The following is a 17,938-nucleotide window of genomic DNA, read 5'->3' as shown; positions in this document are numbered from 1 at the left end:
GTGAGTCAGGACTCAGGAGCTGGAATTGCGAGTATTGGTAACTATTATAGCATCTATTTAGCATAGCAATTATATAGTTATTTAGATCTTCAAGTTGGCGTAGATTTATCTGTATTCAGTACAGTGGTCAGGATGGTGTGTGAAGTGTTGCTGGTTGCGACAGCACTGCTGGACTGCATAGTTTACCAGCAGACTTTAAAATTAAGCGCCAGTGGTTGCATGCACTTGGCCTGGAAGACCGTGAGTTCCCGCCTAGAGCTCGAGTGTGCAAACTGCATTTTACACGGGATTGCTTTTCCAACGCAATGGAGGTGGAAATGGGATTCTCCACACAGCTCGCGCTGAAAAGCGACGGGGTGCGGGAGTTAAGAGCGCAGTTTGAGCCAGCGGCTGGAATTAATATGAACAGACACCTCGACACCCTTCCACTTCAGGTGAAAGTGGGGGAGAAAAGTCCTCTACTTCAAATGATCGCTCTGTTGCAAAGCTACTTGCGTCACTACAGTCACTCTCCATTTTAGCGTCTCTGACAGCAGCTGTCAATCAATCCGTCACTGCGGGTCTCAGGTTCACGCCGCACTCGCTCAGCCCCGCCCTCGGTTCGTCCCCTCTATCTCCGCTGTGATCTGCCCACTTTTCAGCATTTTTCAAATATTGTCAGTGGGTGGAGTCAGGCTCTGAGCAGGGGTTTAGTTACACTTTAAGGAAAACAGTCTGACACCATGGTATAATTAGCACACTTGCACCCTAAAGAGAGCAGCCCGGAAATTGGAGTGCAGCTGGAGGACAACAAAACTAGAGGTATTTTGTATTGCTTGGTGGGAAAGTAACCTATCCTACAAAAAAGCATTAACAACTGCTAGATTTCATTAATTTTCATCTCTTTTAGAAGAAAAAAAACATAACCCCAGGTATTTATTCAATACAGTTGCTTAATTAACGCATTAACATGAATATTATTAATTCCTCATTGTCAATATTGTTGGACAGTGTTTTCTGGTTGGACAGTGTTTTCTCTACTTCCTGTTGGCCTTCTGTAGCAAATTGTAGCTCCGTGTAGCTGTTTTTATTTTATTTTTTTCTCTAGAATCTTTATCTTACTATCACTCTCTGTTTTTTAAAGTGGTAAAATATAACTTAATTCACACCATATTTCTGATATTATCGATCAATCTTATCAGATTAACTTTGATCGTTCACTTTTATTTTATTTCCGTGAGTGCAGTACACCTGCAAAGCATTAGCACTCGTTAGCTTGTCATTAGCGTCTTCATTCGAACCTATCGCTGTTTCCTTTCTCCTCTCCCTCGCTCAAGTTTTTCACAAGTTCATCAAACAACCGCAGTAAGAATTTTCATCAAGCACGGTGAGTAATGGCTTCTCCTATCATTGTTTCTTGCACCTCTTGCCACATGTACAGTTTATCTATCTCTGTCGCTGATGAGGGATTCACATGTGATAAATGCAGGGAAATAGTTAGGCTGACAGAGAAGATTTCAGAATTAGAGACACGCATCCAAACTTTAATTAAGGACAGTAAAAATGTTAGGGCTCTAGATACGGCTTTGGATGCGTCTAGCTCAGGGATTCCTGTACATTGTTCGGTTCCGGAAACAGAGCCCCAGCAGCAGGGCAACTGGGTGACGGTGAGGCAGCGTAGTCGTGGGTCAAAACACCGCTCTTCTGTTCCGATCAAAACATTAAACAGGTTCTCCCCACTCAGTGATGCACCCACTGAGAAACCTGATGAAAGTGCTCTAGTTATTGGTGATTCTATTGTACGGAACGTGCATATAGAGACACCAGCCACCATAGTCAAATGTTTACCGGGAGCCAGAGCGCCTGACATCTTGGCAAATTTAAAAGTGCTGGCTAATGCTAAACGTAAATACAGTAAGATTGTTATTCATGCCGGCGCTAATGATGTTCGACTTCGCCAGTCGGAGATCACTAAAAATAACATTAAAGAGGTGTGTGAACTTGCAAGCACGATGTCAGACACTGTAATATGCTCTGGTCCCCTCCCTGCTTACCGTGGTGATGAGATGCATAGCAGATTGTCATCACTCAATGGCTGGATGTCTAAGTGGTGCCCACAGAATAACATAGGTTTCATAGACAATTGGACGAGCTTTTGGGGCAGACCTGACCTGTTTAAAAGAGATGGTCTTCATCCCTCCTGGGGTGGCGCCACTCTTCTCTCTAGAAATATGGCAAATAGTCTTAGTGTTTATACTTGACTAACTGGGGCCCAGGTCAGGAAGCAGACAGACTGGCTAAACCGACCGTCTGCTAGCTGCCTCCCGTCACAGAGGTCAGTTAATTCTCAGCACATAGAGACTTTTTCACCTAGATATCACACTATAGAGACTGTGTCTGTTCCCCGAACTAGAAAAAACAAAAAACGTCAAAACCAAGTTAAGATTAACAATTTAATTGAGGTTCAACAAATAAAAACCAGAAGCAATATGGATAAACAAATGATAAAGCTTGGCTTATTGAATATCAGATCCCTTTCTACGAAAACACTTTTTGTAAATAATATGATCACTGATCATAATATAGATGTACTCTGTTTGACAGAAACCTGGCTAAAACCTGATGATTAAATTATTTTAAATGAGTCCACCCCCCAAGATTACTGTTATAAACATGAGCCACGTCTAAAAGGCAAAGGTGGAGGTGTTGCTTCAATTTATAACAACGTTTTCAGTATTTCTCAGAGGGCAGGCTACAAGTATAACTCGTTTGAAGTAATGGTACTTCATATAACATTATCCAAAGAAACAAATGTTAATGATAAATCCCCTGTTATGTTTGTACTGGCTACTGTATACAGGCCACCAGGGCACCATACAGACTTTATTAAAGAGTTTGGTGATTTTACATCTGAGTTAGTTCTGGCTGCAGATAAAGTTTTAATAGTTGGTGATTTTAATATCCATGTTGATAATGAAAACGATGCATTGGGATCAGCATTTATAGACATTCTGAACTCTATTGGTGTTAGACAACACGTTTCAGGACCTACTCATTGTCGAAATCATACTCTAGATTTAATACTGTCACATGGAATTGATGTTGATGGTGTTGAAATTATTCAGCCAAGTGATGATATCTCAGATCATTATTTAGTTCTTTGCAAAATTCATATAGCCAAAATTGTAAATTCTACTTCTTGTTACAAGTATGGAAGAACCATCACTTCTAACACAAAAGACTGCTTTTTAAGTTATCTTCCTGATGTATCCAAATTCCTTAGCATATCCAAAACCTCAGAACAACTTGATGATGTAACAGAAACTATGGACTCTCTCTTTTCTAGCACTTTAAATAAAGTTGCTCCTTTACGCTTAAGGAAGGTTAAGGAAAACAGTTTGACACCATGGTATAATGAGCATACTCGCACCCTAAAGAGAGCAGCCCGAAAAATGGAGCGCAGCTGGAGGAAAACAAAACTAGAGGTATTTCGTATTGCTTGGCGGGAAAGTAACATATCCTACAGAAAAGCATTAAAAACTGCTAGATCCGATTACTTTTCTTCTCTTTTAGAAGAAAACAAACATAACCCCAGGTATTTATTCAATACAGTGGCTAAATTAACGAAAAATAAAGCCTCAACAAGTGTTGACATTTCCCAACACCACAGCAGTAATGAGTTTATGAACTACTTTACTTCTAAAATCGATACTATTAGAGATAAAATTGCAACCATTCAGCCGTCAGCTACAGTCTCACATCAGACAGTGCACTATAGACCCCCTGAGGAACAGTTCCACTCATTCTCTACCATAGGAGAGGAAGAATTGTATAAACTTGTTAAATCATCTAAACCAACAACATGTATGTTAGACCCTATACCATCTAAGCTCCTGAAAGAGGTGCTTCCAGAAGTCATAGATCCTCTTCTGACTATTATTAATTCCTCATTGTCATTAGGACATGTCCCCAAAACCTTCAAACTGGCTGTTATTAAGCCTCTCATCAAAAAACCACAACTTGACCCCAAAGAACTAGTTAATTATAGACCAATCTCGAATCTCCCTTTTCTGTCCAAGATACTAGAAAAGGTGGTATCCACACAATTATATTCCTTCTTAGAGAAAAATGGTATATGTGAGGATTTCCAGTCAGGATTTAGACCGTATCATAGTACTGAGACTGCTCTTCTTAGAGTTACAAATGATCTGCTCTTATCATCTGATCGTGGGTGTATCTCTCTATTAGTTTTATTGGATCTTAGTGCTGCGTTTGACACAATTGACCACAACATTCTTTTGCATAGACTTGAATACTTTGTTGGCATCAGTGGAAGTGCATTAGCATGGTTTAAATCGTACTTATATGACCGCCATCAGTTCGTAGCAGTGAATGAAGATGTATCCTATCGATCACAAGTGCAGTATGGAGTACCTCAAGGCTCAGTACTAGGGCCGCTACTCTTCACGCTTTATATGTTACCCTTGGGAGATATCATCAGGAAACATGGTGTTAGCTTTCACTGTTATGCTGATGATACTCAGCTCTATATTTCTTCGCAGCCCGGTGAAACACACCAATTTGAAAAACTAATGGATTGCATAGTCGATATAAAAAACTGGATGACGAGTAATTTCTTACTGCTAAATTCTGAAAAAACAGAGGTGTTAATTATAGGACCTAAAAACTCTGCTTGTAATAACCTAGAACACTGTCTAAGACTTGATGGTTGCTCTGTCAATTCTTCGTCATCAGTTAGGAACCTAGGTGTGCTACTTGATCGCAATCTTTCCTTAGAAAGCCACGTTTCTAGCATTTGTAAAACTGCATTTTTCCATCTCAAAAATATATCTAAATTACGGCCTATGCTCTCAATGTCAAATGCAGAAATGTTAATCCATGCATTTATGACCTCAAGGTTAGATTATTGTAATGCTTTATTGGGTGGTTGTTCTGCACGCTTAGTAAACAAACTACAGTTAGTCCAAAATGCAGCAGCAAGAGTTCTTACTAGAACCAGGAAGTATGACCATATTAGCCCGGTCCTGTCAACACTGCACTGGCTCCCTATCAAGCATCGCATAAATTTTAAAATATTGCTTATTACTTATAAAGCCCTGAATGGTTTAGCACCTCAGTATTTGAATGAGCTCCTTTTACATTATAATCCTCTACGTCCGCTACGTTCTCAAAACTCAGGCAATTTGATAATACCTAGAATATCAAAATCAACTGCAGGCGACAGATCCTTTTCCTATTTGGCGCCCAAACTCTGGAATAACCTACCTAACATTGTTCGGGAGGCAGACACACTCTTGCAGTTTAAATCTAGATTAAAGACCCATCTCTTTAACCTGGCATACACATAACATACTAATATGCTTTTATTATCCAAATCCGTTAAAGGATTTTTAGGCTGCATTAAGTAGGTAAACCGGAACCGGAAACACTTCCCATAACAACCTATGTACTTGCTACATCATTAGAAGAATGGCATCTACGCTAATATTTGTCTGTTTCTCTCTTGTTCCGAGGTCACCGTGGCCACCAGATCCAGTCTGTGTCCAGATCAGAGGGTCACTGCAGTCACCCGGATCCAGTACGTATCCAGACCAGATGCTGGATCAGCACCTAGAAAGGACCTCTACATCCCTGAAAGACAGCGGAGACCAGGACAACTAGAGCCCCAGATACAGATCCCCTGTAAAGACCTTGTCTCAGAGGAGCACCAGGACAAGACCACAGGAAACAGATGATTCTTCTGCACAATCTGACTTTGCTGCAGCCTGGAATTAAACTACTGGTTTCGTCTGGTCAGAGGAGAACTGGCCCCCCAACTGAGCCTGGTTTCTCCCAAGGTTTTTTTCTCCATTCTGTCACCGATGGAGTTTCGGTTCCTTGCCGCTGTCGCCTCTGGCTTGCTTAGTTGGGGACACTTCATCTACAACGATATCGTTGACTTGATTGCAAATAAATGCACAGACACTATTTAACTGAACAGAGATGACATAACTGAATCCAATGATGAACTGCCTTTAACTATCATTTTTACATTATTGACACTGTTTTCCTAATGAATGTTGTTCAGTTGCTTTGACGCAATGTATTTTGTTTAAAGCGCTATATAAATAAAGGTGACATTGACATTAGGATATGTCCCCAAAACGTTTAAACTGGCTGTTATTAAGCCTCTCATCAAAAAAACACAACTTGACCCCAAAGAACTAGTTAATTGTAGACCAATCTTGAATCTCCCTTCCTAGAAATAGAATACTAGAAAACTAGAAAAGGTAGTATCCTCACAATTATATTCCTTCTTAGAGAAAAATGTTATCTGTGAGGATTTCCAGTCAGGATTTAGACCATTTCATAGTACTGAGACTGCTCTCCTTAGAGTTACAAATGACCCGTTCTTATCATCTGATCATGGTTGTATCTCTCTATTAGTGCTATTGGATCTAAGTGCTGTGTTCGACACTATTAACCAAAACATTATTTTGCATAGACTAGAACACTTTGTTGGCATTAATGGAAATGCATTAGCATGGTTTAAATCGTACTTATATGACCGCCATCAATTTGTAGCAGTGAATAAAGAGGTATCATATCGATCACAAGTGCAGTATGGAGTACCTCAAGGCTCAGTACTAGGGCCGTTACTCTTCATGCTTTATATGTAACCCTTGGGAGATATCATCAGAAAACACTTCCTGTACATTGTCCGGTTTCAGCAGAGCCCCTGCAGCAGGGCAACTGGGTGACAGTGAGGCAGTTTAGTGGTGGGTCAAAACACCGCTCTTCTGTTCCGATCAAAACATTAAACAGGTTCTCCCCACTCAGTGATGCACCCACTGAGAAACCTGATGAAAGTGCTCTAGTTATTGGTGATTCTATTGTACGGAACGTGAATATAGAGACACCAGCCACCAAAGTCAAATGTTTACCGGGAGCCAGAGCGCCTGACATCTTGGCAAATTTAAAAGTGCTGGCTAATGCTAAACGTAAAAACAGTAAGATTGTCATTCATGCTGGCGCTAATGTTCGACTTCGCCAGTCGGAGATCACTAAAAATAACATTAAAGAGGTGTGTGAACTTGCAAGCACGATGTCAGACACTGTAATATGCTCTGGTCCCCTCCCTGCTTACCGTGGTGACGAGATGCATAGCAGTTTGTCATCACTCAATGGCTGGATGTCTATGTGGTGCCCACAGAATAACATAGGTTTCATAGACAATTGGACGAGCTTTTGGGGCAGACCTGACCTGTTGAAAAGAGATGGTCTTCATCCCTCCTGGGGTGGCGCCACTCTTCTCTCTAGAAATATGGCAAATAGTCTTAGTGTTTATACTTGACTAACTGGGGCCCAGGTCAGGAAGCAGACAGACTGGCCAAACCGACTGTCTGCTAGCTGCCTCACGTCACAGAGGTCAGTTAATTCTCAGCACATAGAGACTCTTTCTCCTAGATATCACACTATAGAGACTGTGTCTGTTCCCCGAACTAGAAAATACAAAAAAAACATGCAAACCAAGTTAAGATGAACAATATAATTGAGGTTTAACAAATAAAAATCAGATGCAATATGGGTAAACAAATGATAAAGCTTGGCTTATTGAATATCAGATCCCTTTCTACGAAAACATTTTTGTAAATAATATGATCACTAATCATAATCTAGATGTGCTGTTTGACAGAAACCTGGCTAAAACCTGATGATTACATTATTTTAAATGAGTCCACCCCCCAAGATTACTGTTATAAACATGAGCGACTGTCACATGGAATTGATGTTGATAGTGTTGAAATTATGCAGCCAAGTGATGATATCTCAGATCATTATTTAGTTTTGTGCAAACTTCATATAGCCAAAATTGTAAATTCTACTTCTTGTTACAAGTATGGTAGAACCATCACTTCTACCACAAAAGGAAAACAAAACTAGAGGTATTTCGTATTGCTTGGCGGGAAAGTAAACTATCCTACAGAAAAGCATTAAAAAACTGCTAGATTCGATTAATTTTCTTCTCTTTTAGAAGAAAACAAAAATAACCCCAGATATTTATTCAATACATTGGCAAAATTAACGAAAAATAAAGCCTCAACAAGTGTTGACATTTCCCAACACCACAGCAGTAATGAATTTATGAACTACTTTACTTCTAAAATCGATACTATTAGAGATAAAATTGCAACCATTCAGCCGTCAGCTACAGTATCGCATCAGAGTGCACTATAGACCCCCTGAGGAACAGTTCCACTCATTCTCTACTATAGGAGAGGAAGAATTGTATAAACTTGTTAAATCATCTAAACCAACAACATGTATGTTAGACCCTAGACCAACTAAGCTCCTAAAAGAGGTGCTTTGAGAAGTCATAGATCCTCTTCTGACTATCATTAATTCATCATTGTCATTAGGATATGTACCCAAAACCTTCAAACTGGCTGTTATTAAGCCTCTCACACAACTTGACCCCAAAGAACTAGTTAATTATAGACCAATTTCGAATCTCCTTTTTCTGTCCAAGATACTAGAAAAGGTGGTATCCTCACAATTATATTCCTTCTTAGAGAAAAATGGTATATGTGAGGACTTCCAGTCAGGATTTAGACCGTATCATAGTACTAAGACTGCTCTCCTTAGAGTTAAAAAATGATCTGCTTTTGTCATCTGATCGTGGGTGTATCTCTCTATTAGTTTTATTGGATCTTAGTGCTGCGTTTGACACAATTGACCATGACATTCTTTCGCATAGACTTGAACACTTTGTTGGCATTAATGGAAGTGCATTAGCATGGTTTAAATCGTACTTATATGACCGCCAGCAGTTCGTAGCAGTGAATGAAGATGTATCATATTGATCACTAGTGCAGTATGGAGTACCTCAAGGCTCAGTACTAGGGTCGCTACTCTTCACACTTTATATGTTACCCTTGGGAGATATCATCAGGAAATATGGTGTTAGATTTCACTGTTATGCTGATGATACTCAGCTCTATATTTCTTCGCGGCCTGGTGAAACACACCAATTTGAAAAACTAATGGAATGCATAGTCGATATAAAAAACTGGACGACGAGTAATTTCTTACTGCTAAATTCTGAAAAAACAGAGGTGTTAATTATAGGACCTAAAAACTCTGCTTGTGATAACCTAGAACACTGTCTAAGACTTGATGGCTGCTCTGTCAATTCTTCGTCATCATTTAGGAACCTAGGTGTGCTATTTGATCGCAATCTTTCCTTAGAAAGCCACGTTTCTAGCATCTGTAAAACTGCATTTTTCCATCTCAAAAATATATCTAAATTACGGCCTATGCTGTCAATGTCAAATGCAGAAATGCTAATCCATGCATTTATGACCTCAAGGTTAGATTATTGTAATGCTTTATTGGGTGGTTGTTCTGCATGCTTAGTAAACAAACTACAGCTAGTCCAAAATGCAGCAGCAAGAGTTCTTACTAGAACCAGGAAGTATGACCATATTAGCCCGGTCCTGTCAACACTGCACTGGCTCCCTATCAAACATCGTATAGATTTAAAAATTTAGCTTATTACTTATAAAGCCCTGAATGGTTTAGCACCTCAGTATTTGAATGAGCTCCTTTTACATTATGATCCTCTACGTCCGCTACATTCTCAAAACTCAGGCAATTTGATAATACCTAGAATATCAAAATCAACTGCGGGCGGCAGATCCTTTTCCTATTTGGCGCCTAAACTCTGGAATAACCTACCTAACATTGTTTGGGAGGCAGACACACTCTTGCAGTTTAAATCTAGATTAAAGACCCATCTCTTTAACCTGGTTTACACAAAACATAATAATATGCTTTTAAAATCCAAATCCGTTAAAGGATTTTTAGGCTGCATTAATTAGGTAAACCGGAACCGGAAACACTTCCCCTAACACCCTATGTACTTGCTACATCATTAGAAGAATGGCATCTACGCTAATATTTGTCTGTTTCTCTCTTATTCCGAGGTCACCGTAGCCACCAGATCCAGTCTGTATCCAGATCAGAGGGTCACTGCAGTCACCCAGATCCAGTACGTATCCAGACCAGATGGTGGATCAGCACCTAGAAAGGACCTCTACTGCCCTGAAAGACAGCGGAGACAAGGACAACTAGAGCCCCAGATACAGAACCCCTGTAAAGACCTTGTCTCAGGACCACCAGGACAAGACCACAGGAAACAGATAATTCTTCTGCACAATCTGACTTTGCTGCAGCCTGGAATTAAACTACTGGTTTCGTCTGGTCAGAGGAGAACTGACCCCCCAACTGAGCCTGGTTTCTCCCAAGGTTTTTTTCTCCATTCTGTCACCGATGGAGTTTCGGTTCCTTGCCGCTGTCGCCTCTGGCTTGCTTAGTTGGGGTCACTTCATTTACAGCGATATCGTTGACTTGATTGCAAATAAATGCACAGACACTATCTAACTGAACAGAGATGACATCACTGAATTCAATGATGAACTGCCTTTAACTATCATTTTGCATTATTGACACACTGTTTTCCTAATGAATGTTGTTCAGTTGCTTTGACGCAATGTATTTTGTTTAAAGCGCTATATAAATAAAGGTGACTTGACTTGTTAGCTTTGATACTCAGTTCTATATTTTTTTGTGGCCCGGCGAAACATACCAATTTGAAACACTAATGGAATGCATTGTCGATATAAAAAACTGGATGACAAGTAATTTCTTACTGCTAAATTAGGAAAGAAACAGAGGTGTTAATTATAGGACCTAAAACTCTGCATGTAATAACCTAGAATGCGGTCTAAGACTTGATGGTTGCACTGTCAATTTTTCGTCATCAGTTAGGAACCTAGGTGTGCTATTTGATAGCAATCTTTTCTTAGAAAGCCACGTTTCTAGCATTTGTAAAACTGCATTTTTCCATCTAAAAAATATATCTAAAATTATGGCCTATGCTCTCAATGTTAAATGCAGAAATGTTAATCCATGCATTGATGATCTCAAGGTTAGATAATAGTAATGTTTTTTTGGATGGTTGTTCTGCACACCTAGTAAACAAACTCCAGTTAGTCCAAAATGCAGCAGCTAGAGTTCTTACTAGAACCAGGAAGTATGAGCATATTAGCCCAGTCCTCTCAACACTGCACTGGCTCCCTGTCAAACATCATATCGATTTTGAAATCTTGCTTATTACTTATAAAGCGCTGAATGGTTTAGCACCTCATTATTTGAACGAGCTCTTGTTACATTATAATGCTCCAAGTCTGCTGCGTTCTCAGAGCTCAGGCAATTTGATAATACCTAGAATATCAAAATCAACTGCAGGAGGCAAATCTTCTTCCAATTTAGCGCCTAAACTCTGGAATAACCTAACTAACATTGTTCAGGAGGCAGACACACTCTTGCAGTTTAAATCTAGATTAAAGACCCATCTCTTTAACCTGTTAACCTGACCCCCATTATGGGACTCACAGCTGAAAGTGCTCTACCTAACTTATAATTGTAACAGTTTCCTACTTCAGTGTGTTACAAACATAATTTGTGTGTCTTTGGAAAGAAACCCATTTGGGCTTTATCAACCAGATTTGATAATGCTCAAAAATATTAAAAGTTATAGGCACTGATATGAAAATAAATAAAATCAGTCTTGCAGCAATCTAGAAAAGTAATGGGTTGAAAGTCACATGTCTCATGAGTTTCTATTTCAAATCTGAATAAGATATCATGAAAAATGTGGCTCCTGCAAATATTTTTATGAGACTATGTCTACACCCCCCACTCCCCCGAATATAAAAAATATTTACCAACTGTATTGAAGGCTTCTACAGAAAATCCTGAGATTGCTAGAAATGCAGCATTTACAATGAATTACAATGCAAATAAGTGCTGATGGCCACAATACAGATGGTAATAACTTTGACTGAAATAACTACTCATTACAACCAAGGTGTGCAGCAAAGCATTTGCGAAGCCACAACACGCACAACCTTGAGGCGGATGGGCTACATCAGCAGAAGACCCCATCGGTACCACTCATCTCCACTACAAATAGGAAAAAGAGGCTACAATTTGCACAAGCTCACCAAAATTGGACAGTTGAAGATTGGAAAAATGTTGCCTCGTCTGATGAGTCTCGATTTCTGTTGAGACATTAAGATGATAGAGTCAGAATTTGGTGTAAACAGAATGAGAACATGGATCTATCATGCCTTGTTACAACTGTGCAGGCTGGTGGTGGTGGTGTAATGGTGTGGGGGATGTTTTCTTGGCACACTTTAGGCCCCCTAGTTTCAATTGGGCATCGTTTAAATGCCAAGGCCTACCTGAGCATTGTTCCTGACCATGTCCATGCCTCTATGACCACCATGTACCACACATCTACTTCCAGCAGGATAATGCACCATGTCACAAAGCTCGAATCATTTCAAATTGTTTTCTTAAACATGACAATGAGTTCACTGTACTAAAATGGCCCCCACACTCACCAGATCTCAACTCAACAGAGCATCTTTAGGATGTGGTGGAACAGGAGCTTCGTGCCCTGGATGTGTATCCCACAAATCTCCATCAACTGCAAGATGCTATCCTATCAATATTGGCCAACATTTCTAAAGAATGCTTTCAGCACCTTGTTGAATCAATGCCACGTAGAATTGAGGCAGTTGTGAAGGCGAAAGGGGATCAAACACAGTATTAGTATGGTGGCTTCCTTGGGGCAACTATCCACTGGATAAACCAAGAAACATTATGCATCTGCTCTAGGGCATTAGAGTGTCCTAGGATCTTAGGGCATCATACATATGATGTTATGGCGGAGATGTTGGAAGATGTGCACAGAGATTTCAACATAAATGACATGGTGACCATTACAACCACAGGAAATGGTTCAAATTTTGTAAAGGCTTTCAGTATCATTGCAGAAATTCAAAGAACTATTCAAGACAGAGAAGAGGAGGATGAAGAAGAGGAAGGGCACAATGTCTTCATAAATGTCACAGATATCTTAAATGAATCAGAAGAAAACTACAGTCTCCCACCTAATCAGCGATGTATCTGCCCAGCCTCAACCTGGTTGCACCAAGATACATTGAGAGTGGTTTGACCCAGTCAGAGGCCTTTAAAAAAGTATCAAGGTCAACCATTAGCAAATGCCAGGCACTATAGAACAAGCAACACAGAAGCACACCAGCTCAAGACATCAAAGACAAGCTAGGGTGCCAGCTGATAGTTCCCAGTCCAACAAGGTGGAACGCCATGAAGCGCTTGAATACCTGTACCCTGACAAAAACACAAGAGCTCCAGGAGACCTGTGAGAAGCTTCTGTTGACTCGCTTCAAAGCAGCAGAACTCTCCTTCATACAGGAGTATATTCAGGTGAATATTTTATTTATTTTAAATAAATAAATATTCTTATCATATTCTTATTATTATTATTAATTTTGAGTAAGTGTTATTTAATCCTTGTATTTCTATGCATCTTAAGGTTATGGCACCCATGGCCAAGGCCCTTGACATACTACAATCCGACAAAATGGCCTATGCAGGAGTTGTGGTGCCATACATACAAGGCAAACATACATCACTGTAACCAACTAATAGATGCCATCATCAATGGGGTGAAGCAGAGGTTTGGATACATTTTTCAAGATGCAAGGTTGCTCATAGCCTCTGCAGTTCATCTTATGGTTCAGCAGATTGTCATCACTCAAAGTGGTGCCCACAGAATAACATAGGTTTCATAGACAATTGGACGAGCTTTTGGGGCAGACCTGACCTGTTGAAAAGAGATGGTCTTCATCCCTCCTGGGGTGGTTGCCACTCTTCTCTCTAGAAATATAGCAAATAGTCTTAGAGTTTATACTTGATTAACTGGGGCCCAGGTCAGGAAGCAGACAGACTGGCTAAACCGACCGTCTACTAGCTGCCTCACGTCACAGAGGTCAGTTAATTCTCAGCACATAGAGACTCTTTCACCTAGATATCACTCTACAGAGACTGTGTCTGATCCCCAAACTAGAAAATACAAAAAACGTCCAAACCAAGTTAAGATTAACAATTTAATTGAGGTTCAACAAATAAAAAACAGATGCAATAGGGATAAACAAATGATAAAGCTTGGCTTATTGAATATCAAATCCCTTTCTACGAAAACACCTTTTGTAAATAATATGATCACTGATCATAATCTAGATGTGCTGTGTTTGACAGAAACTTGGCTAAAACCTGATGATAACATTATTTTAAATAAGTCCACCCCCCAAGATTACTGTTATAAACATGAGCCGCATCTAAAAGGCAAAGGGGGAGGTGTTGCTTCAATTTATAACAATGTTTTCAGGATTTCTCAGAGGGCAGGCTTCAAGTATAACTCGTTTGAAGTAATGGTGCTTCATATAACATTATCCAGAGAAACAAATGTTAATGATAAATCCCCTGTTATGTTTGTACTAGCTACTGTATACAGGCCACCAGGGCACCATAGAGACTTTATTAAAGAGTTTGGTGATTTTACATCCGAGTTATTTCTGGCTGCAGATAAAGTTTTAATAGTTGGTGATTTTAATATCCATGTTGATAATGAAAAAGATGCACTGGAATCAGCATTTACAGACATTCTGAACTCTATTGGGGTTAGACAACACGTTTCAGGACTAATTGTCGAAATCATACTCTAGATTTAATACTGTCACATGGAATTGATGTTGATGATATCTCAGATCATTATTTAGTTTTGTGCAAACTTCATATAGCCAAAATTGTAAATTCTACTTCTTGTACCAAGTATGGAAGAACCATCACTTCTACCACAAAAGATTGCTTTTCAAGTTAACTTCCTGATGTATCCAAATCCAAAAACCTCAGAACAACTTGATGATGTAACAGTAACTATGGACTCTCTCTTTTCTAGCATTTTAAATACAGTTTCTCCTTTACGCTTAAGGAAGGTTAAGGAAACCAGTATGACACCATGGTAAAATGAGCATACTCACACCCTAAAGAGAGCAGCCTGAAAAATGGAGCGCAGCTTAAGGAAAACAAACCTAGAGCTATTTCATATTGCTTGGTGGGAAAGTAACCTATCCTACAGAAAAGCTTTAAAAACTGCTAGATCTGAAGAAGAAAACAAACATAACCCCAGGTATTTATTCAATGCAATGGCTAAATTAACGAAAAATAAAGCTTCAACAAGTGTTGACATCTCCCAACATCACAGCAGTAATGACTTCATGAACTACTTTACTTCTAAAATCGATACTATTAGAGATAAAATTGTAACCATTCAGCCGTCTGCTACAGTATCGCATCAGACAGTGCAGTATAGACCCCCTGAGGAACAGTTCCACTCATTCTCTACTATAGGAGAGGAAGAATTGTATAAACTTGTTAAATCATCTAAACCAACAACATGTATGTTAGACCCTATACAATCTAAGCTCCTAAAAGAGGTGCTTCCATAAGTAATAGATCCTCTTCTGACTATTATTAATTCCTCATTGTCATTAGGATATTTCCCCAAAACCTTCAAACTGGCTGTTATTAAGCCTCTCATCAAAAATCCACAACTTGACCCCAAAGAACTAATTAATTATAGACCAATCTCGAATCTCCCTTTTCTGTACAAGATACTAGAAAAGGTGGTATCCTCACAATTATATTCCTTCTTAGAGAAAAATGGTATATGTTAGGATTTCCAGTCAGGATTTAGAACGTATCATAGTACTGAGACTGCTCTCCTTAGAGTTACAAATGACCTGCTCTTATCATCTGATCGTGGTTGTATCTCTCTATTAGTTTTATTGGATCTTAGTGCTGCGTTTGACACAATTGACCACAACATTCTTTTGCATACACTTGAACACTTTGTTGGCATTAATGGAAGTGCATTAGCATGTTTTAAATCGTACTTATATGACTGCCATCAGTTTGTAGCAGTGAATGAAGATGTATCATATCGATCACAAGTGCAGTATGGAGTACCTAAAGGCTCAATACTAGGACCGCTACTCTTCACGCTTTATATGTTACCCATGGGAGATATCATCAGGAAACATGGTGTTAGCTTTCACCGTTATGCTGATGATACTCAGCTTTATATTTCTTCGCGAAAGAAATTTAGCACCTCAGTATTTGAATGAGCTCCTTTTACATTATAATCCTCTACATCCGCTTCATTCTCAAAACTCAGGCAATTTGATAATACCTAGAATATCAAAATCAACTGCAGGCGGCAGATCCTTTTCCTATTTGGCGCCTAAACTCTGGAATAACCTAACTAACATTGTTCGGGAGGCAGACACACTCTTGCAGTTTAAATCTAGATTATAGACCCATCTCTTTAACCTGGCTTACACATAATATACTAATTTGTTTTTAATATCCAAATCCGTTAAAGGATTTTTAGGCTGCATTAATTAGGTAAACCTGAACCGGGAACACTTCTCATACCACCCGATGTACTTGCTACATCATTAGAAGAATGGCATCTATGCTAATATTAGTCTGTTTCTCTCTTATTCCGAGGAAACCGTAGCCACCAGATCCAGTCTGTATCCAGATCAGATGGTCACTGCAGTCACCCGGATCCAGTATCCAGCTTTTGATTGTGGATCAGCTCCTAGAGAGGACTTCTACAGCCCTGAATGCCAGCGGAGACCAGGAGAACTAGATGAGACCAAGAGACAGATCCACAGTCAAGACCTTGTCTCCTAGATGGCCACTGGGACAAGACCACTGGAAACATGATTCTTCTGCACAATCTGACTTTGCTGTAACCTGAAATTGAACTGCTGGTTTCGTCTGGCCAGAGGAGAACTGCCCAATCCCCACCCCCCCTCCCCAAACTGAGCCTGTTTTCTCTTAAGGTTTATTCTCCATTCTGTCACTGACAAAGTCTTGGTTCCTTGCCACTATCACCTCTGGCTTGATTAGTTGGGGACACTTAATTTCCAGCAATTTTATTGACTTGATTGCACAGATACTATTTAACCTGTTAGCCTGCACCCCGAGTCAGACTTCCTCAACTCCTCGTGTTCGCACGTGTCAGTTTTTACGAATAGATTAAATGAAACGGGACAAATGTAATCTTGACAAACTATATATCATTATAAAGATCTAAGCCTCAAGCATCGAAGACAGATCACTGTTTTTCAATGGAAAGCCTATAAAGAATGTATTTGCTACATTTGTGTAAGCAGTACACATCAAAACATGAAGAATGAAAACACAGTACATACCAGATTTGTCATAATGACGAGTCATCTACACATCCACAGCTGTAAATCCCGGTTTAGTTAGGAAGGTATCAGTCCACTGAACGACATCCCATGGAGCACTTTTGTCAAACGAAGCAATAACAATCTAATATGGATGATAATGGATGATAGCGGCATGGTTTTGTAGCGTACAGTGTTGTTTATTTGAATTCTGGCCGTGTCTCGTGACGACTCGTGATGCGCGCTCTGACGCCTTTTTCTTTGTTTTATTTTTCAACAGTTTTCATATATGTGTGAATGTGTTTTATGTTGAATGTGCCTGTATCTACATGATTACCACCTGTTTGAGTGCAAATCAGCTCACAATTACTGTGTAACCACGACTATCAATGTGAACTATATGAATTGACTTTATGGCATATTTGTATTTTTATCATCTCTATAACTAGCCATCAGCCAGTTATTTCCATTGTAAATCATTGTAAATGCTGCATTTCTAGCTATCCCAGGATGTTCTGTAATTGGCATACAAAGTTAAATCTTTTTTATTAGGGCCCGAGCCAATGGGTGCAGGGTCCTCTTGTTTTCCTAAGGATTATTCTTATTAGGGCCTGAGCCAATGGGCGCAGGGCCCTCTTGATTTCCTAAGGATTATTATTATTTTCTTTTATTTATTTATTTTTTCTTTTGACTAAACAGGGCTTTTGGGGGGCCTTAGCGTGCTCAAAAACTCTTGAAAACTGGCACACACATTGGAATCT

At 39.6% G+C, this 17,938-nt stretch overlaps 1 protein-coding gene across 2 annotated transcripts in view; it reads right to left on the bottom strand.

Annotated features, from left to right (window-relative positions):
- The window catches only part of amotl1 (angiomotin like 1), a 193,138-nt gene that overhangs the window by 125,048 nt on the left and 50,152 nt on the right, over positions 1-17,938 (bottom strand). The window lies entirely within an intron of this gene.

This window comes from Carassius carassius, chromosome 41 (genome assembly GCF_963082965.1).
Source record: "Carassius carassius chromosome 41, fCarCar2.1, whole genome shotgun sequence".
NCBI classification, from domain to species: domain Eukaryota; kingdom Metazoa; phylum Chordata; class Actinopteri; order Cypriniformes; family Cyprinidae; genus Carassius; species Carassius carassius.
Note: the sequence above shows the minus strand (reverse complement) of the source record. Positions and strands in the feature narration are given on the sequence as shown.